The sequence below is a fragment of the Vigna unguiculata genome, chromosome 10, assembly GCF_037176805.1.
Source record: "Vigna unguiculata cultivar grain cowpea cultivar isolate G323 ecotype 2 chromosome 10, ASM3717680v1, whole genome shotgun sequence".
NCBI lineage: Eukaryota > Viridiplantae > Streptophyta > Magnoliopsida > Fabales > Fabaceae > Vigna > Vigna unguiculata.
In genome coordinates, this window is record NC_140801.1 from 10,649,496 (window position 1) to 10,667,376 (window position 17,881).

The window sequence follows — 17,881 nt, forward strand, 5'->3', positions numbered from 1 at the left end:
AAAGGAATCACACTTTAAGGCTGCAAAAAGGATTCTAAAGTACCTTAAAGGAACAACCAATGTTGGTTTATGGTATCCATGTGATTCTAACATAACTCTTAGTGGCTTTTCAGATTCTGACTATGCAGGGTGCAAATTGGATAGGAAAAGCACAAGTGGTACTTGCCATCTACTTGGATCAAGTCTAATCTCATGGAATAGCAAAAAGCAAGCTTGTGTGGCACTCTCCACTGCTGAAGTTGAGTATATTGCTGTTGGACATGGTTGTGCATAAATCATATGGTTAAAGTATCAACTTTTGGACTATGGTGTAAGGCTAAGCAAGGTACCTTTGCATTGTGATAATACTAGTGCCATCAACTTAACCAAGAATCCAATACAACATTCTAAAACCAAGCATATAGAGATTAGGCATCATTTCATTCGTGATCATGTTCAAAAGGGAGATTGTGAAATTCAATTTGTTAAAATTGAACATCAATTGGCTTATTTGTTTACAAAACCATTGGCTGGAGATAGGTTTAACAAGCTAAGAATTGAACTAGGCATATTAGACATCAAGAATGTGGTCTGATGTGTTTTTAGCATGTTAATCTTATGTGTTCATGCATTGGTTTCATAAAAATCAGTTGTTGTATGCAAAAATTGAAAACTGTCATATTTAACCTATTGATTTTTAATTTCAACATGTTGATTTCACTTAAATTTGCCTCTGTTTGCACAAATCATGATCTGTCAACCTTTGGTTTTTTTCAACATGTTTATTTCACTTAAACTGCCACTAAATGATGAAAAATTGATCTGTTATGGTTTTTAATCTGCTGTTTTCACAATTCAGAAAGTTGATTTCATTAAAAATGAATCTAGAAAAAAAAGTTCAATTTTACGATTTTCAATCGATTGATTTTCAAAATCAGTCAACTGATTTCACTTAACCAGATTCTGGTTTTAATCTCTAATACTCTGATGTTGTTTTAATCGACTGATTCTGCTTTTCAACGTGTTGATTTTACTTAAACTGTGCATTTACTCACGAATGAAATTGTAAAGCTGACCCAGTCAAAGAAAGCGTCTTTTTGTCAGGTACTATCTGCTCCAAACAGTTATTTCATCAGCCATGTGTTGCTTTAACTGATTTGTTTGACCAAAAAGCATGTTTAATGTACAATTCCAATGTGCATGCAGCTCACATGATCTGAACTGATTGATTCACTCATAAAAACACATTGAAAATACCATGAATGCGTGAGATACTGTTTTGGACTACATTAAACTGGTTTGGGTAACCTAAAATGAATTAATTAGGAAAATCTGCACCATTTAATCAATTGTTTCTGAAAATCAATTTGTTCAATTATAAATACTACACTTGTATTGTTGCATTTGCATCACACTTCTCTTAGAATTAGCCATACCCACACTCATCATGGCTCATCGTCAACAAAGAGCCACTCAATTTGATGATGAGCACTCCACTCCTCCTACCCCAAGGTCTCCAAATCACAAAAGCCATGGAAGAATTGAAGCATGATTTGAGGATCATGAGGACAACATTCAAGTGTTCCTCATTGAGATGAATAGGAAGCAAATCAGCATTACTAACGTGTTGAGGTTTTCGTGGGTGAGAGCTGAAGGCTTTGGAGCCTATTCCAACAACTCAAACATCAAAAGTTGAAGACATTCCTTGAACTTTCAGGGAAAATTTATCCAGAATTGGTGAAGGTGTTTTTGACCAACTTAGAGTTCAAAAATGACATGTTGTCAAGTATCAAGGGGATTCGAATAGAGATCAACACAAAGGCTTGGAAAGATGTGGTTGGACTTAAAACAAGGGGTGTGAAAGTGAGGAAAGGTGAAACTGGGGCTGTTCCAGAATTCAACAAGGTGAAATACTATGGCCAATGCTTGAGAAATCCTGTTTCTGAAATCAAGCACTTCCATGTTGGTGTTCTCAAGGTGGATCAAAGGCTTCTTGCTATGATTGTCACAAAAATCATAGTTCCACGTGGTAGCAACCATTCAACATTGAATGAAGGAGATTTGATACTCATGTACTGCATCCAACACAACATTCAAGTGGATTGGATCTATGTATTTCGTGATCACATGCTCAAGGCCAAGAGGCTCACGAATTTTAGGCTGCCATATGTGCTTTTGGTGTCAAAATTCATATAATACTTTGGAATTGATGTAGAGGATGAGCTAGAAGAGTCAACTAGATTGCTGAACCAAACCTCCAACCAAAATCTGCACAAAATGGGCTTTCTCAAGGTGGGAAATGCATGGACAACTGCTGGTGTTGTAGTTGGTGGTGCACATGATCATGAAGCTGGCCCAAGTGGTGCAAATTAAGAGGAAGAACCAACTACTGGACCTATGGACTTAATTCTCTATAACCCTCCAGAGGATAGAGGCCCTGTGTACTCATATTTTGAAAGGATGGTGTTGAACCAGCTGCAGGAGCTAAATGTTTCCCAACATGCACATCACAACTATTGTAATGAGAGATTCAATGCATTGGATGGCCAAATCCATGATATCCATGACATGTTAAACTCATTCTAGACCAGAAATGATCCTTAGGATGACTGAGTGTGTTGGCTATTTAGGATCATGCATTGCATCCATGTGTTTGTGCTTTTTTAGTTTAAGCTATGTCCGTTTCAGTTGGTTGTTTTTATTTTCAGTCAGCTAATTATATCAGCTTTATGTCCATTTTCTCTGTTTTTCAGTTTTGTTGGTTGTATTCTGTTCCAGTATTAATGAAATGATATGCAATGCTTGTTCTCTTTATGCATTTGTTCTTTTTAAAGAATCCAAAGGGGGAGAAAAATTAACAAATAGCAAATTGATCAAATTGAACCAAAATAGAAGCATTAAAATTGGAATTAAAATCAAATATGTATTTAAACCCATATTATTGATAGGGGAAGCATGGACATATTTGTGTGCTTGTTAGCTTGTGTGTATTGCCACTGCGAATGTTTTTCAAGTTCACAAGTTTCAAGCTTAGGTGTTACTTCATCAACTTAATGGTATCCAACCAATGGAAGAAATTTGCAATGGAAGATAGAATAATATAGATAGAAGAAGATAGAACTTGACTTCATCAAATCAGGGGAGATTGTTGACATGTGAAGCCAAGGTGGTATGCTTCTTGAAGATTTGATGAAGACTTAATGAAGCCCTTTTGAACTATCTTGAAACCATTACCATTAGAATGAAGTCTACATTGATGAAGGAAAGGAGATTTGATGATATCCATGTTGATCAAGGCTGGAACGTGTGCTCTCCACATAGTTACATCATTAAGAAAGTGTATTTGATGTTTGTAATTCATATTGTAGACCTTGTAACATTAATTAGTTGTATTTGGTCCTTGTTATTTTTTTAATTTGTTGAATGGTTTTTCAATAGATTAAAATGTCTTATATATCCCTACTGTGTTAGCTACACTAATGAATGAATGAACAAGCACCATGCTAACAAACCTAATGTTGAAACGTTCACGGTTCACTCTTATAAGAATATTTTGCCGCACTTGTTTCTCTCATTTTCAGCATCTCAATCTCATCACTAACTGTGTCATAGTTTTGTTTAAGGTTTTTGCTTTGTTGGCCAAAAGATAAGGCAAAGAGGTAGATTAAAAACACTTTATACCATTTCAAACATGCACGGGGCTCAAAGAACAAAAACAATAACCCTCAATTATACTCACAAGCAAAATTAATTAAACCAAACTAAAAGAAATTAACAAAATCAGGGACTAAACGCTAAATTGCATAGGTAAGAGAAAAACCTTAATTGTACCGATCAATGTGAAGAGACTAGAAGCAATGTGGATGTAGAAGAGATAAACCTTAGAATGTGAGATGTCAAAATTACAAAAAGGGAGAACGATGAGTGTTAGAGACAATGAAGAACGACGAGTAATAAACGAAAATGAAGAACAGAGAAACGATGGCTTAGCTACCAGAGAAACGAAAATCGCAAAAGTGAATAGGAGAGGAAGCCGCGACGCAGTTGGACTTGAGAGGAAGCCGCGACGCAGTTGGACTTGAGAGGAAGCCGCGATGGTTGAACTAGAGAGGAAGTTGCGCGACGTAGTTGGACTGGCAACAGTCAATGAGGGAGATGCATTGGTGTGCAACCGTGAACGAGAGAGACAATAACGTTCAACAGTAAAGGTGCAATAGTGAAGAATGGGAGAGACATTTTTCGATCTGGGAAAAGGTAGAAAAACTCCTAAAGTGGATTTCATTTTCTTTCGAACCACATTTTTTTTAGCCCACGTGTTTTAAATACAACATTTAAATAAATGTGGGTGTTGATTTACTTTATATCACATTTATAAAATTGTTGTATTTAATATATTTAAGGAACATTTATAGACCTGCAGTATATTTTAGTGTGGTTTAAAGTGCAAAATGACGTAGTAACATTAGGAGCAAAAAGAATTTACCTTTCAAGGTCACGAATAGAGCAAAACATACTGGACTGAAAGGATAGTAAGGGGACCCTTTTTGCGTTTGTGCTCTGATAATAAAAAAGAAGAGAGGTTTTTTGAATTTTTTTCTTGTGTCTTGCATTGGAGAGGTGTTGTGCTTATATAGATACCTTCGGATACCACTGAAATCCTAGTATTTAATTATAATAAAATATATGAGGAAGGAATTGGTCCCGATAAAACATATTACAGAAATTAAAAAGTCGCATAATATTAAGGGTATTGATTATAATTATTAACAAAATATTGCTTATAATTACTAGAATCATATATTTTCTGGTACATGAAGATTTTGATCAAATCATTACATATTATTCATATAATTGATTTTAATTATTACCAAGAATATTTTCTTCCAATTATTAAAATCGTACCATTCTCCAAAAATCATTATTATCAGTAATATTTGCTTCTAATTATTAAAATAATATCTTCATTGACTTAAAAATCAATGAGACACATCAGATAAGCATAAATTCAAGATATTTATTTTGACATGTCATATGTGGAGTGTAAATAGCAAACAGTGGGAGTGAAAGTATGTACAAAACATTTGGACTCATGAAAAGGGTGTGATAATTAAAAACAAATTAGATTCTCCCTTCTTTTTCTTTTTTTTCTTTCTTTTTTTTCATGGTAGAATTAAAGTTAAAAAACATACCATCAATCAAAAACATATTTTTTTATTTATTTTATATATATGTATATATATATATATATATATATATATATATATATATATATATATATATATATATATATATTAACAAAACAAATGCATTTACCCGAACGAAATTGGGTGTTGACACATGCAAAGATACATAAGTACTCACGATATAAAGTAGCAATCATATTATTCTAGTTATCAAAGCACAAACACTCAACTTTAAAAATATACAATTTTTGGATACTAAATTTTTAAGATCTACAACCCCTCTATTTTTCATTTCTTATACACACATTCTCTCTCATTGAAGAAGAGAAAATTTTCTCCTTCCTTTTTCACTAATTCCTTCTCTTCATACTAAGGTGACAAAATGGGTTTGTCGTCTCATTTTGGTCTGTTATGTCATTCATTTACCAAAAATGAGGTGTTCTGGGTTGGCTTGTCGTAGAAAAGTGAATTGAAAAATGTTAAATCGTCCCGCCACGAGTTGGGGAGCTTACCCACAAACTTCTTTTTAATTTTATAATTTTGTATTTTTTAAATTTTGTTTATATATATATATATATGTGTGTGTGTGTGTGTGTGTGTGTGTGTCTATTCAAATAAATTAAAATAATTTTATTTACATATTAAATAAATCCATTATAATTAATAATTAAGTACATCTGATGTCACTAAAATTGATTCTTTTGATATTGATGATATTACACCTACTCTCGTACCAACTCTAGAACCTATCTTAGCACCAATTCCATACACCGCACCAGAGGTATCTATTGATTCCCCTACTATGCCTACTTAGTCATCTCCTGAGGTTGTGGTTCCTCTGCCACCTATTTGACCCAATTGTAATCGTAAGTCTACTAAAGTACCAGATGTTGTTTATTCCTCTTATTCTGGTTCATTTGGTGCTTTTATTGCCTGTATTCATTGTCTTCATGAGCCTTCATCCTATACAGAGGTTGTTTGTGATCCACTTTGGAATAATGTTATGGCTAATGAACTTATTACTCTATATCATACTCATACATGGGACCTAGTTCCATTACCATTAGGAAAATGTCCTATTGGATCTCGTTGGGTATACAAAATCAAGACAAAATAAGATGGTTCAGTTGAAAGGTATAAAGCTAAACTTGTTGCTAAAGGATATACTCAAGAGTATGACATGGATTATAAGGAGACATTTTCTCTTATGGCAAAGATGACTATTATTCGTACCTTGATTGTTGTCGCTTCTATTTTTCAATGGAAGATTTTTCAAATGAATGTGAAGAATGTCTTTTTGAACGAAGATCTACATGAGGAAGTCTACATGATTCCACCACCAGGTGTCTCTCACAAATCTGATGAAGTTTGCAAACTTCAAAAAGCTCTCTATGGTCTTAAACAAGCACCTCTTACTTGGTTTCATAAGTTTTCTAGAATAATTATCTCTCTTGGTTTTGTTGTTAGCAATCATGATTTTGCATTATTCGTCAAGAAAACCAATTCATGACGTATTTTTTTTATCCTTATATGTTGATGATATGATTATTACTGGTGATGATTTTTATGGAATTGCATCTTTAAAAGTTACATTATTCAATCATTTTGCTATGAAAGATTTGGGTGTACTACGTTACTTTTTGGGTATTGAGGTTGCTTCTTCTCCCAAAATTTATCTTTTGTTTCTGTACAAGTATACTACTGACCAATTTGAGCATGCTCGACTTACTAACGAAAAGATTGTTGATACCTCTCTTGAGAAAAGTGTACGATATTCTTCATCTGATGATGTTCCTTTGACTGATTCTACTTTATATCAAACTATTGTTGGGAGTCTAGTTTATATTATTGTGACTCGTCTAAACATTGCACATGTTGTTCATGTTGTTAGTCAGTTTGTTTAAACTCCCACAATAATTCATTGGGGTGTTCTTCGTTCTCAAGTATCTTCTGGGCACTCAGTTTCAGTCTCTTTTGATTTTTTCACGTCGTCTTTAGACTTGCGTGCATATTGTGATGCGAATTGGAATGATAATCCTAATGATTGGAAATCCACTACTGGGTTGTGTATTTTTCTTGGTGATTCACTTATATCATGGAAGAGTAAGAAACAAGATGTTACATCTCCATCGTCCACATAAGTTGAGTATCATGCCATGACTTTGACTACCTGTGAGGTTATTTGATTGTGTTGGTTACTTGCAGATATGTGTGTCTATTTGAAAGATCCTACGCCTCTACATTGTGACAATAAAAGTGCTATTTGTATTGCTCGTAACTCTATTTTTCATGAGCGAACCAAACATGTTGAAATACATTGTCATTTTAGTCATCATCATCTTCAACTTGGCATTAGATCTTTACCATTTGTTCCTTCGACTCTACAGATTGCAGATATATTTACTAAGTCACACTTTGTTTTACGCTTTCGTTTTTTATTTGAGAAGCTCTTAATGCATTTAGTCGTAACATTGTGAGTTTGAAGAAAATGTTAGCATAAGCTCATGTTTTAGGCCCATTTACTTTTGACTCTTAAGGTTAGCTTTGTGTGTATATATATCACACTTGTAATATTTTATACACACTCAATAATATACAATCTCATTCTTTCTATATTTATTTGTTTTTTACTATTCACACTTGCCAATCAACTTTGTTTATTGCTAAAAACATTATTCTTATATATTTCTAATGGTCTCATGATTATTTCTACATATATTTCAATTCAAGTATTGAAGTGAAGAACTTTCGAACTTTCGAACATGAGAATATTGTTTTTATGTGTATGATTTCATAGTCTTAAATGAAATTCTTGAAGTTGATTTCACTTTTAATAGTATTTTTCAAGTTGGACACACATTTTCACAAAGGCGTGAATAATTTATTGGACAATCCCGTGAATAATTTATTGGACAATCCCGTGAATCAAATTCCGTTCAGATGATTTAATTAACATTGATATTGGACATTTACTATTATAATAAAAGGTGAGGTAGGTTGAATTGGTTTTAAGATAAAGATTTAACTTTTAAATTTTTTAATTGTTCAAAAACTGATTTTTAATAAACCTTAAAATTATTTCAAGTTTTGGTTGCAAATATCAAAATATTTGAACTTTTAAATTTATAGAAACCTATAACTTCTGAAATATGTTCATCTCAATAGTACCTCTATTCACACTTATAGCCATTAAATTTTGCAGGTTAATATACCTATCTCTGGTCTATCTTCAAATAAACAAATATATTTTACTTTATCGATTTATGAACATTTTTATAGATACCCATATGTTCATTGTACACTTTTATCATTCCTATTGAGTCTTGTTGGTGAAGTTAAGCATAATACTTTCCTCTCATTTGTGTATAAATAGAATTATAATATTCTTAGCTTTCAACAGATAATAAATTGTTACGTATGAGTTCAAAGTTTTGTATCGAGAAGAAATAACAAATAAGAAATTAAGTGACACATAAAAAAAAATAAGCCTTAAATATTAAGGTTTTATGGTGAAGATGATTATAGATCTTTTATATGCGCAATTTAAACATAAAAAGTGGTTAATCAGTCTAATTTATTCTAATAAAAAATTTCATCATAAATAAATTACATTATATTATGAACATAATTTTAAATAGGATTATATATGTTGAATAGAAACTGATGAAAAATAGAAAATTATCTATCATAAAGGCAAACTATAAACTTTTATAAGGTGGAAAGTGGTAATGGTATATATAACGGATAACTAACTCAATATATAATTTAATAAATAGTATGATAAAGTTAAAAAAAAAAAAAGTTTGAATGGAATAATTTCTCTAGAACAAATAGAAAATTCACTAGAAATCACACATGAATAGAAGTAGGGGATTTGGTGTTATAAAAGGTGATAGTATTTTGAGGTTGTGAAAAGAATAGTTGATGGGATAGAGAAAATTGTGGAGATAGTAGAATGTGGAAGTTGTAGTTGGAAGGAGTATGTAGTAGTTGTAGTAGTGAGTGGTGTGCTAGAAGTGGTCTTAGTTCTTGTCATTCATCAAATGATTGAGTACATAGGTATTTATAGACCTATAGAATATTCTAGAAAGTGCTAGCCACAACTTGTGTGGAATGTTCTAGATTTTTTCCTATGTAGAAAGTTCTTGATATTTTCTTCCTATCTTAGGCTTTTCTAATTTGTTCTAGAACTTTCATTACATTTTATTATTTTTATCTTAGGATTTTTTAGATTCTTCTAGAATTTGCATTACACTTTAATACTCCTCCTTGATGGAAATTCGGTAACTCCAAGTATAGCGCATAGTAGTTCAAACCTTGGTCTTTGTAGTGCCTTTGTAAAAATATCTACAATTTGGTTTTCTATTGTGCAGTACTCGAGTTGGATCTTCATATTTGTCTATGCTTCTCTAATGAAATCATATTTAATTGCTATGTGTTTGGTTCGATTATGATGTATTGGGTTCTTCGCCATTGCGATAGCTGATTTATTGTCACAGTTGATTGTAGTAGGTCCACTTTGTTTCTCTCCCATATCTTTGAATATCTTTCGAAGCCATATAGCTTGACTTGTTGCTTCAGCAGCAACCATGTATTCTACTTCAGTTGTTGATTGTTCCACGGTTGCTTGCTTCTTTGATGCCCAAGAAAATATTCCCGATCCAAGCAAGAAAGCATAGCTTGAGGTACTCTTCATGTCATCTATTGATCCTGCCCAATCACTATCGATGTAGCCGATCATCCTTGAGTTAGTCATGGTTTTGTACCATATTCCAAACTCCTTTGTGCCTTGTAGATATCTTAAAATTCTTTTCCCTACTCCATAATGAATCTGACGTGGCTTTTGCATGAATCTTGATAGAAGACTTGTAGCATACATAATGTCTAGTTTTGTGGTTGTGAGATATAAGAGACTTCCAATCAAACTCCTATAGCATGATGCATCTGCTTCTTGTGCTCCATCATCTTTTTGTAACTTCTCGTTTACCACCAATGGAGTAGCCACAAATTTACAATCATACATCTTGAACTTCTTCAATAGGGCTTCAATATATTTCTTTTGAGAGATAAATATGACGTCTTCTATTTGTTTCACCTCTATACCGAGGAAATAGTTCATCAACCCAAGGTCGGTCATCTCAAATGTCTTCATCATGTCTTCTTTAAATTCTTTCATCATCTCCAAATTGTTTCATGTATAGATAAGATCATCGACATATAAGGAGACAATGAGGTGATACTGACCTTGTGCTTTAATATATAGTGTTGGCTCACTTTTGCTCCTCCTGAATCCTTGATCGATGAAGTATTGATCCATCTTGCTATACCATGCTCGAGGAGCTTGCTTCAAGCCGTATAAGGCTTCTTTTAGTCTTAGTACTTTGCCTTCATTGCCTTTATTGATGAAGCCTTGAGGTTGTTCAACATAAATCTCTTCTTCGAGCACTCCATTTAGGAAGGCTGATTTGACATCTAGTTGATAGATGTTCCATCCTTTTTGTGCTGCTAGGGCTATTAGAGCTCTTATTGTATCTAGTCGTGCGACTGGAGCAAATGTCTCATTGTAGTCGATTCTTGGTTGTTGTGAGTATCCTTTTGCGACCAATCTAGCCTTGTGCTTTTGTATAGTTCCATCAGGATTGAACTTTGTTTTATATACCCATTTCACTCCAATGATGTCGTTTCCTTGAGGATAGTTTACAAGCTCCCAAGTGTTATTCTTCTCAATCCTTTTAACCTCTTCTTCCATAGCCTTGACCCATACTTCTTGCTTTGATGCTTCCTCATAGCAGTTAGGCTCAATCATGGCCATATTGCAGGTTTCGTATATGTCTACCAAAGATCTTACTCGTCTTAGAGTGGACTCTAGTGAAGAATCTTATAATGGAGGTGGAGAAGGCGTACCTGAAGCTTCTGCCTCTTTTTAAATTTCTTCTTGATATGTTGCACTGGGACTAAAGTGTTACTTTTAACAACTTTTTCTTCTTCCCAATTCCAAGAAGCATTTTCATCAATTTCAACATCTCGACTAATGACGAGCTTTTTTGTTTGTAGGTTGTAAACTCGATAGCCTTTTGATTGTGTGTTATATCCCAAGAATATTCCTCGTATAGTCTTGTCTTCAAGCTTGTGCCTCCTTTGATCGGGAACATGTATCTAGCAGATAGATCCAAATACTTGTAGGTGTTTGGCTTATGGCTTTCTTCCACTTCAAGCTTCAATAGGATTCTTGTCTTGGACTGCCTTAGTTGGACATCTCTTTAAAATGTAAACTGCAGTGTAGACTGCTTCAGCCCAAAAAGTGTTAGGCATACCTTTCTCTTTTAGCATTGATCTTGCCATCTCCATGACTGTGCGATTTTTTCTTTCTGACACACCATTTTGTTGTGGAGTATATACGACTGTGAGTTGTCTCTCTATGCCTTCTTCTTCACAGAATTTGTCAAACTCGCGAGATATGTATTCCTTTCCACAATCACTTCTTAGTACTTTTATTTGTTTTCCACTTTGTTTCTCGACAAGGGCCTTGAATTTCTTGAATATTCCAAAGACTTCTGACTTTGCCTTTAAGAAATAAACCCATGTCATTCTAGAGAAGTCATCAATGAAGAGGATGAAATACCTATTGTTGTGATGTGAAGGCGTCCTCATTGGTCCGCAAACATCAATATGGATTAACTCTAGTAAGTCTTTTGCTCTTCATGCTTTGTCCGTCGAGAATGGTAATTGATGTTGTTTACCAAGGAGACATCCTTCGCATGATTCATTATTCTCCTTCAAGCATGGCAGATCTCTCATCATGTTTTTCTGATATAGAAGCTTTAAGGCATGTGTGTTGAAGTGGCCAAATCTCCTATGCCAAAGCCACGAGTCATCAACTTCTGCCTTCATGGAAATATTAGTTCCAGGTTTGAAGCTTATGGGAAAGCTTCTATTTCTCTTCTCCATTTTTACTTGGCCAATTTCTATCTTTCTACTGTCATAAATTTTGCATGTATCTTTCTCAAAGTGAAGAGAATATCCATTCTCCATCATTTGGCCAATACTTAAAAGATTCTCTTTAAGATTGGGAACCAATAAAACATCCTTGATGAATTTCGTACCTTTCTTTGTCTCCACCATGACAGTTCCTTTGCATTGAGACTCCACTATGGCACCATTTCCTAGTCGAACTTTGACATTCACAGATTTATCAATGTCTTTGAAGATGCTTTGATCTTTGGCCATGTGATTGCTACATCCACTATCCAAGTACCAACTTTCTCTTCCGCTAGGAGATTCTTGATTGGCATAAAATAAGCGTTGCTCTTGATTATGTTCTTCAACAAAGTTTGGTTGATACTTATTTTTATTACGACAATACTTCTCTACGTGGCCAAATTTCTTGCAGTACTGACATTGAGGTTTTCCATGATGCCAACAATCTTTTTCCATGTGAATTGTCTTTTTACATATGCCACATGGGGGATATTTTCCTTGACGGGTCATAGGGAAGCTTCTAGAATTTTCTTTATTTCTAGAAATTTTTCCTCTACTTTTATTTCCTTCATATTCTTTATTCTGAGACCGTAATTTTAGTTTTGATTGAAAGGCATTTTCGACCGAGTCTTCTTCATGTCTTTTCAATCTTTCTTCATAAGCTTCAAGAGAGCCCATTAGTTGTGTTACTGACAATGTGGCCAAATCTTTTGTTTGTTCAATCGCGGTTGCGATTGCATCATATTTTTGGGGAATAGAAATTAAAATTTTCTCCACGATTTTTTTGTCAAGAATAGTTTCCCCATAGGCTCTCGTCTGGCTAACTATTTCCTTTATTCTACAATAGTAGTCTTTAATGGTCTCAGATTCTTTCATTCTTATTAATTCAAACTCTCGTCTTAGATAATGAAGTTTAACATTGCGTACCTCATCACTTCCTTGAAACTCTTCTTGTATTGTGTTCTAAGCTTGCTTTGCACTTGTGGCACCTATTATTCTCAAAAATATTGTGTCATCAACTGCTTGTTGAAGAGCAAATAAAGCCCTTGAATCCTTCTGTTTGTTTTCCTTCAACTCCTTCTTCTGAGCTGCAGTATGAGTGGAAGTGTCTTCTGCAATAGTGAATCCCTCTTCTATAATGTCCCATAAGTCTTGAGAGCAAAAGAATGTCTTCATTTTGACACTCCAAAAATCATAATTTTCTCCTGTGAAAATAGGTACTGGAATTGATGATGTTTGATTGGTAATGGCCATGGGTTGAGAAAATATTTTGGAAGTAGTATAGAATAAAGTTCTAGTTTTTTTTGAAGTAGTTGAAAAATTTATCTACGCCCAGTAGATGACCGAACCAGGCTCGGGTACCACTGATAGTATTTTGAGGTTGTGAAAAGAATAGTTGATGGGATAGAGAAAATTGTGGAGATAGTAGAATGTGGAAGTTGTAGTTGGAAGGAGTATGTAGTAGTTGTAGTAGTGAGTGGTGTGCTAGAAGTGGTCTTAGTTCTTGTCATTCATCAAATGATTGAGTACATAGATATTTATAGACCTATAGAATATTCTAGAAAGTGCTAGCCACAACTTGTGTGGAATGTTCTAGAATTTTTCCTATGTAGAATGTTCTTGATATTTTCTTCCTATCTTAGGCTTTTCTAATTTGTTCTAGAACTTTCACTACATTTTATTATTTTTATCTTATGATTTTCTAGATTCTTCTAGAATTTGCATTACACTTTAATAAAAGGTTTGAAGGTTTTGTGTTATATATAGTTCTTACAGCTAACTAGCTCCCATTTCAAGTCTATCATTGTTCATCCCTTCATTACAAGCTACCAGAATGAGTACACTTGGTGAGTCCATTTTATAGAAAGTAGATGAAACATTCTTAAACTATTGTTCTAATGTTTCCAAATTTTGCTTGGTATATATTATTAGGTTATTACTGTTTGATACTAAATTTCGTTTTGTCATTTTCTAATTGATTAAAAGTCTTCTACAAGATTGACTAAGTCATTCTAATTATTATAATGTTAATAATCCTAGGAATAAAAACACCATAGAAATCTTCACATCATAATTTTTCTATTTTTCCTCTATATAATTGATCAACTCATATTCTAAAAAAATTCATACTCACTCTGTTTTCGTGATTTCAATATGTAATGTAAACATTCCAGTAATACGATTCTGATTCCATTCTGTAATGGAGAGGCTTGTTCCCGCGAGGGTGTGTGGTTCCTTTGTGCATTGTGGTGTGATGCTCGCGCTGTGGATCTAATTTGTTTAGTGTGGGTAGAGCGCATGTTCTCGTGTTTTCTCGTGTGTTGGTTGTTTGCTTCGATCTGATGCGCGGTTTTTCTACAATGCAACATCGACGAGGTATGAGAGGTTCTGGCAGAGTTTGTTGTTGCTACAGTTGGTCGTTGGTCACTATCAGGTGAGGTACATGGATTTGGAAATGGTGGATTATGATATGTGGTAGCCACTTAATGGACAAATTGAGAAAGTGAGAAATGTACAATTTGGATAGCTAGACATGTGCGAAGATGAACTTATTATTCAAAGGTTAGAACTTGTAAAAGTTGATTTGCAACAGAGAATTGAGAATGAGGTTAGAGGAAATGCAAAGTTACAAGCAAGCTTAGAGAGAAGAAAGTAGACTTAGTAGAAGTGATGCTTGGAACTTGAAAAAGATGTTTCAAAATTGCAAGAAAAGTTGCAAGCTAAGAAGGACCTGAAAGCTGCACTAAAGATGCAAGATGAAAAGTGGCTACTTGCAATGGATGAGAAGATAAAGGAGATTGAGCACAACAGTACGTGGACTTGGTCTGATAATATTTAACCACAAATTTTAACTATAAATTAAAATAAAAATATAGTGCATAACATTTATAAATTTCAAACAAGTGGAAATAACTCATTTAAATAGTATTAAATGACAATTTACAAATAAATTAAGATTTTTTAAAACTAATTGACAAAAAATAACCCATTCAAGATCAATGTACTAATATTTTAATCATTTTTTTAATTTAAATTAGGGTATAGTGAGTACGAGTATCCACGGGTACGAATACTATGATACCCATACCCGACCTGTTAAAAAAATACTCGTACCCGTTACTCGCGGGTATCCATTTTCAATATTTATTTCCTACTCGTTGCGAGTTTTATCCGTGAATACCTACGGGTACAAATTTTTTTGACATCCCTAGATGCAACACTTTATCACTCAGTAAGAGGTGAAGAGTAAGCGATAATCACTTTATCACCCTCATTTGACACTTTTTTTCAAATGGCTTTTATTATGCACTCTATTTAACGTAATTTTTCAAAATGTTTTCAAATACAACCATCTTAACTTATTCTTTACAATTGACATAGTTTTTACATGCTTGATTTTTATAAAGAAATTAAATTGATCAAGGGAAATTTATATTAATATAAGACTTTATATAGATGTTTATGTTGTGTTTGGATGAGACAATTTAATGGAGTCATTCATTTATTTGGAGAATTTGAAATTCTTTAAAGCAAAATCACTTATCTAGATGAGGAAATTAAAAGGAAATTAAAATTGAAGAATTTCAAGTAAGTACTTCAAATAACTAAAATAGTAGAATTTGAAATTCATTAAAAAAAGAAGGAAATTAAAATTCCAATCTTTTTCACTCCACCATCACTGCATTCACAAAGGTTGAACCGAGTCTGCCCAGAACGAAGGTTAAGCCAAGTCTGCCCGGGCCCCGGGCCAAAGGTCAAGACGAGTGGTCCAGGCATGTTAGCATATCAGATATTATGACTACAATTTGTATCTAGTTTTTCTTGAAGGCTTGTCTCAACACACTAACACCGTGTTTGTTTGTGTGGATAAACACATAGAACAGATTTGCAAGAGATTATCAACAATGATTTTTCGTGTTCTTTAGTGCTTATTGGAAGGAAAGTGAAGGTGTAGAACTATAGGATAAGACCCTTTTTTCAATCCTGCTTCCACAAAGAGATTTACAGGTGAAGGATGATATTTTACTAAATTATCCTCGTAAAAAGCCTTACATGTTCCCACTTTTCTTCGAGCTTCACGTTGTCACCTTTTTTCCAGCCATAATAAGATTCCTAAAGCAACACAGGGTAGATGCTTGACCTATGTGGTATTCTTGAAGCAGCACACGAGAGTGTGTGGTATTATTTCTGAAACAACACATGTGGGGTATGTGATGCAAAGAAAATGGCGAAAATGGAGGTTCATAATGACATTGGTGCATGGAGCAAAAACAGAATCAGATCTAAAGTGTTTTAGAACCGGATCTGCATTTTCATACTAAAAATCGAACATGTTCTCTTTATTTTGGAACCTATTCCTCCTTTTGAAACTTTTGGTTATGTGTTGCAGGAACTTTTGGTTTTCTTTAATTTTTTACATCAAATATAATATAATTTTTATTTATTTGAATTAGAAATTATTTTTAATAATTTTATTCATGATAAAAAATGTTTTCAAAAATAATAATAACTCATCTAAATATCATTTTATATTACTTTTAACATCAAGGACAATTTGGCAATCAACTTGTTCTATCTATTAAATTTATTTTTAAGTAGTCACACCAGTCAAATCCCTCACATACTTTCACAAATTTTATTCTCAAATCCACTCCATCATCACCTCCAAATTCCTTAAGAAAAACAACACAAACTTCATCTTCAAATCCACCCAAATCAATTTACTCCCCCTCCCTCAAATCATTCCTCCCAAAAGAACACACCCTAAAGATCATGTAAGTTAATAGGCTAAAGAAAGTAACATGTTAAATGCTAACCTATCGCAATCTCTTCCCATACATGTCCAAATTTTGAAAACCATGGACTTTATTGTTAGGTTACCTCTCTCTCATAGGTTTACAGTAGGGGTGTTCATAGATTCGATTGCTAAAGATCAAATCCATATCTATTTTAAATCCAAATAATTGGATTGGATTTTGGATCCAAATCTATTTTTGCTGCAGAACTAAATTGGATTTTTTGAAAATCCAGATCCAAATATGTGGATCAAGTTCAAAATCCAAAATCCATTTTTTATAAAATAAATTTAAATTGAATTTTTAAAACTTATGTCGTTGGAGTTGACACGATCAAATTCGGTTGAATTTCGGCCAAGGCCAACTCGGTCAAATATGGTTGAATTTCGGCCAAGGCCAACTCAGCCGAATATGATTGAATTTCGATTGAGGTTGACTTGACCGAATTTTGGTCGAAACCGATTCATCCAAATTTCGATCGGAACTAACACAACCGAATTTTAGCTGGGGCTGATGCGACCGAATTCAGTCAAATTTCATGTCGTGTTGTACCGTCTAGACCTTTGCTCCAACAAACTTATCATAACTTTCAGACTGAGTCGACTCATCTTGTCGTTGAGCTGAGACAATTCATCTTAAGATTTGGTATGAACTAGCTTTTAAACTCTATATTAAATTATAGATTGAATTAAAATCAAAATTTCATAAAGTAAATTTTAAATAAATTAAATATTTAATAAAATGAATTTTAAATAAATTAGATAATAAAAAAATTAAAAGAGTTTCGCATAAATGGATTTTTTCCCACTTATAGTATTATATTAATAAGATAATACGTTCATGTAATTGTCAAATACAGATTAATATATAATTATTTTATAAATTATGTCAGTAAGAATGCGTTATTAGACAATCATTTCTTTTGGTCAGACAGATTTATCATAA